This window comes from Somniosus microcephalus, unplaced genomic scaffold (assembly GCF_052327205.1).
Source record: "Somniosus microcephalus isolate GS21.2 unplaced genomic scaffold, FLI_Smic_1.0 unresolved_chr1, whole genome shotgun sequence".
NCBI lineage: Eukaryota > Metazoa > Chordata > Chondrichthyes > Squaliformes > Somniosidae > Somniosus > Somniosus microcephalus.
The window spans coordinates 142,956,342-142,961,727 of NW_028225179.1; positions in this window are offsets into that span (position 1 = coordinate 142,956,342).

Sequence of the window (5,386 nt, forward strand, 5' to 3'; positions counted from 1 at the left end):
TTTTAAAACACAGCAAGTTATGATGATCTGGAACGCGCTGCCTGTAAGGGCGGTGGAAGCAGGTTCAATAGTCACTTTCAAAAGCAAATTAGATAAATATTTGAAAAGGAAAATTTGCAAGGCTATGGGGAAAGAGCAGGGGGGAGTGGGTCTAATTGGACAGTTCTTTCAAAGAGCCGGCACAGGCACGATGGGCCGAAAGACTTCCTCCTGTGCCGTGCGATTCATTGAAACTCTGGGGAAAGAAATTAAATTCGAGCCCAGGCTTTATGTAGATGCCAAGGCCTTCAAAAGACAAGGTTGAAAGAAGCTCCTTCCTCACAAAAGACCATTAGTTATTGGTGAAATATATCATTTTGTTTAAAACCTTATTTTGGACATTAGAAATTTCACCGACAAGGGAAAAGGTTTTTTGCTTCTCCCCCGCCCCCCCTCCTCCCGGTTTCGAATGGAATTGGGAGACGGAGGTGGGAAGGCCAAGGAGGGAGTTGATCCCTCGGACGTAGTAGGCCAGTAACAAGGTATAGAGATGAAACATTCAGTGGTGATACATTGGCGATGAAGCCCTTGGGGAGTCCTGAAGTAAGGGTGAAACACAATCATTGCTGAGGATGTGTACAGGAAGTGCAGACCATGTGCATGAACCTTAATACACACTGCCTGACTCGCACCACTTTCGGACGGCGCTGCAGCGCAGATTCCCCAGAGTGATACTGGGGCTAAAAGGGTTAATTTATGAGGACCGGTTGTGTAGACTAGGCTTGTATTCCCGTGAGTTATAGAAGATTAAGATTTGAGGTGTTTAACATGACTAAGGTAGATCGAGAGAAACTATTTGCTCTGGTCGGGGGGCGAGGGGAGTCCAGAACAAGGGGCATAACCTTAAAATTAGAGCCAGGCTGTTCAGGGGTGATGTCAGGAAGCACTTCTTCACACAAAGAATTAGTGGAAATCTGGAACTCTCTTCTCCCAAAAAAGCTGTTGAGGCTGGGGCTCAATTGAAATTTTTTTAATGGAGATTGATAGATTGTTATTGGGCACGGGTATCAAGGGTGACAGAACCAAGGCGGGTAGATGGAGTTAAGATATAGATCAGCCATGGTCTAATTGAATGGCAGAACAGGCTCGTGGGGCTGAAGCGCCTCCTCCTGTTCCTATGTGTCTATCTTACACACACAGTCATGCAATCAGTCATGCGGTCACACACACACCACACACACACACGTTCACAGTAAGTCAAGAGCTTCCACTATAATCTAATAACGTCGACATTCTATGCAAAACAGAATGCATAATTCTGCAGCTGAAGTGTTGGTGCGTTCCCTTTAAGGCTACAAGTCTAACTGACGTTAAGTAAGCACTGCGAGAGTGGATGCACAGGCCAGGTCAGAGGCTCGAAACGTCGTGGTTCAGGTAGGTCATGCTGATCCGAGAGCTCACTCGCAGGGTCCAAGCACCCCGCGTGTTTGGGTGTTACCTGGTATCTGGGGTCCTGCGGGTAAACGGCCACAGCAGTGTCTTCCAGCATGGTCTCGATACGCGTGGTCGCCACCACCACTTCCTCATCTACAAAGACCCGGAAAGAGGAAATAATGGTCATGATCACATTTGCTGTCTGTGGGAGCTTGCTGTGTGCAAATTGGCTGCTGCGTTTCCTACATTACAACCGCGACTACACTTCAAAAAGTACTTCATTGGCTGTAAAGCGCTTTGAAACGCACTATAGAAATGCAAGTTGTGGTGTATGTAACCTGTTCCACCTTAAGAGATGTCCTACTTTCTCTGGCTGCTGTATACGTAATACCGGTGGTGACCACCGGTATATAAGTACTGTGTAGTGAAATTGTATTTAGTATAGTCCTGACCTCCAACTAGTAAAGACCTGTTGAACTTTATTCTTGTAGTCTGTCAGTAATTAATCTTAATACAACTGGAACACACAGACTTAACACAAGTCTTTCTTTCTGCCTTCTTTTTTCCTGTCCTGCGATAATTCCTCATTGTTAATCCGGCGCTAAAAATCGATGCACACTAGAACCGCCCAGGAAGAAGCGAAGAGAACAACTTGCATTTATACAGCGCCTTTAAAGTAGTAAAACACAAGAACATAAGAAATAGGAGCAGAAGTGGCCACTTGGCCCCTCGAGCCTGCTCCGCCATTCAATAAGATCATGGCTGATCTTGGGCTCAAAACCACTTCCCTCCCCGCTCCCCACGGCTCTCTGGGGCAGAAAATTCCACAGATTTACGACCCTCTGAGAAGAAATTCCTCCTCATCTCAGTTCTAAAAGGGCGACCTTTTATTCTGAAACTGTGCCCCCGAGTTCTGGATTCCCCCACGAGGGGAAACATCCTCTCTGCATCCACCTTGTCGAGTCCCCTCAGTATCTTATATGTTTCAATAAGATCACCTCTCATTGTTCTAAACTCCACTGAGTATAGGCCCAGCCTGCTCAACCTTTCTTCATAAGTCAAACCCCTCATCTCCGGAATCAACCTCGTGAACCTTCTCTGAACTGCCTCCAATGCAAGTATATCCTTCCTTAAATAAGGAGACCAAAACTGTACACAGTACTCCCAAAACGCTTCACGGGAGCAAAATCAAACATATTCGACATGGAGCTACACAGAGATAGTGGGACAGGTGACCAAAGGCTTGGTCAAAGAGGTAGGTTTTAAAGGAGCGTCTTAAAGGAGGAGGGAGGCGGAGAGCTTCAGGGAGGGAATGATCTTATTGAATGGCGGAGCAGGCTCGAGGGGCCAAGTGGCCTATTCCTGCTCCTATTTCTTACGTTATGTTCCAGAGTGTGGGGTCTGGGCGGCTGACGGGACGGCCGCCAATTAAAGGGATGGTGGCAGCATGGATACAGAATTGGCAGAAAGCAGAGAGTAAGAGGTGAACGGATGTTTTACAGACCGGTGGGAAGTGTTCAAAATGATAATGGGGCTACGGGGAAAGTGCAGGGAGAGTGTGGGACTAATTGGATCGCGCTTTCAAAGAGCTGGCTTGGGCACGATGGGCCGAATGGCCTCCTTCTGTGCTGTAAGATTGTATCGAGTTTCGAAACAAGCGAGAGTGAACTGGAAGTAATGTCGCGTGACTGAACTCGATGCTTGGTGCAGAATCATGATTTCCAATCAGCGCCGCCCATATCTGGAAGTCGATTAACTTTCACTGGACTCACCCGATCCGTCGATTTTATACGCGAAGGAGATCAGAACTCCAAACTCCACCTTGTCCTTGTAACTGGGCACGGGAAGCGGCGTTCGGCCCGTCAGCTCCTTCTTGTCCACCTGATGGGAGAAGCACACCTCAGTAGGACGCTCGGCCAACCTTTCACCCACAAGGCTGTGCTGAGTTAGTCAATCTCAGACAAGGCGAGACAACGGAGCTCCTCCAATTCTGGCCGCTTGTGCATCTCCTCCCCCCACCCTCGCCCCATCATTGACAGCCAGGCCCTCAGCTGTTTCAGCTTTCCACTCACCCTTTGTGTGAAAAAGACCACCATCCTGATAGTCGCGCGATACAACGATAATCGAGAGGCTGACTCGTCATAGCAATCAATCTCTATCCATCAGCACACTTGATCGGCACCCCGTCCACCACCTTAAACATTCACTCCCTCCACCACCGGCGTACCATGGCTCCAGTGTGTACCATCTACAAGATGCACTGCAGCAACTCGCCAAGGCTTTTCGGCAGCACCTCCCAAACTCGCGACCTCTTCCACCTAGAAGGACAAGGGCAGCAGGCGCATGGGAACACCACCACCTCCAAGTCACACACCATCCTGACTTGGAAATATATCACCATTCCTTCATCGTCGCTGGGTCAGAATCCTGGAACTCCCTCCCTAACAGCCCTGTTGGAGTACCATCACCACACGGACTGCAGCGGTTGAAGGCGGCGGCTCACCACCACCTTCTCAAAGGCAACTAGGGCTGGGCAATAAATGCCAGCCTTGCCAGCGACACCGACATCCAGCAAACGAATTTTAAAAAAAATTAGTCTTCAACAGACCCAGACACGAGGTGAAGAAAACCAGTGGTGGAGAGCTTTGGGAACCATAGGTCCAAAGTCAGCTTTTCCCCCAAGCACGTCTCCAATTACCCATATAGTGTATCCCAAAAGCTCCTGTATGAAGGACTGTGAGCTTCGACATCCTCCCTGTATCTCCGTGATCGCACTTTCCACTTCCCATCCCCGACCCCCAACACTTCAGTATTTCAAAACCGAATTATTTCTGATCAGAAGCTCTATTGATCACTGACAAGAATATTGTATATTGCAGGAAGCCGGAGATTGTCCAGCCCTCGAGATTGAAAACATACTGGAACTCTCTCCCGCTAAAACGCTGCCAATTACCGTAATAATTTCAAAACTGAGATTGATAGATTTTTTTCTCTTAGGCAAGGTTATTAAATGGTACGGAATCAAGGCGGGCAGATGGAGTTAAGATACAGATCAGCCGTGATCTGATTGAATGGCGGAACAGGCTCGAGGGGCCGAATGGCCTCCTCCTGTTCCTATGCTGGTCTCAGACTCCCTGTAACTCGCAGCACTGATCCGTTGGAGGGGGAACCATGCAGGTTTTTTTGGAAGTTGGAAGTAATGTTGATGATCGTTAGATCTTTAATCTAAATTAAGAGAGTAGTTTCGCACCATAACGATCAGAATAGCATGGGCTGGCGCTGCGGAATTTCCTGGTCCGCACTCCCAGGGTGATCCAGGAACACTGAGGGGCAACATCCCAACCAAGTGCCAACGCGAAAGACAAGTGAAAGCTAACCAACCAGTTCGCAGTTCCAGTATTTTCTGTTTCTATTGACAGTTGCGTCAGCTAAGCTTGCAGCCCATGTAGAGGAGTGGGAACAGCGCACAGATTAGGAAGCGCGTCAGAACAGTTTGACAAATTACCCATCGGTACCTGGATATCGGAAATGGCGGAGTTGAGCGTGCAGGACCAGTTGACCAGCCGCGTGCTGCTATAGATCACACCATCGTGCAGTCTGATAAAACCTTCTTCAACTGCGTCGGACAGTTTCTGCGGAAGGAGAAAAGGAGACTCGATTGATTATTTGCTCTGCCGGAGACTTGATTGATTAATTGCTCCGTGGGAGACCCGATTGATTAATTGCTCCGTGGGAGAGACTCGATGATTAAATGCTCCGTGGGAGACCCAAATGAACCTTCAACACCGGCAATACATTAAACAATAAATGTGCTGATAAAGAGGTGCTTCACCTTTAGCTACGACCAATGTTCCTTCAAATTTACAGAGCGCATCTTAAAGGGAACGTTGGCTACGACCGCAAGGTTAATGCAGGAGCACTTTGTAACTCTGATTACATCAACTACACACTCCACATGGTGTCTCGGCAAAGA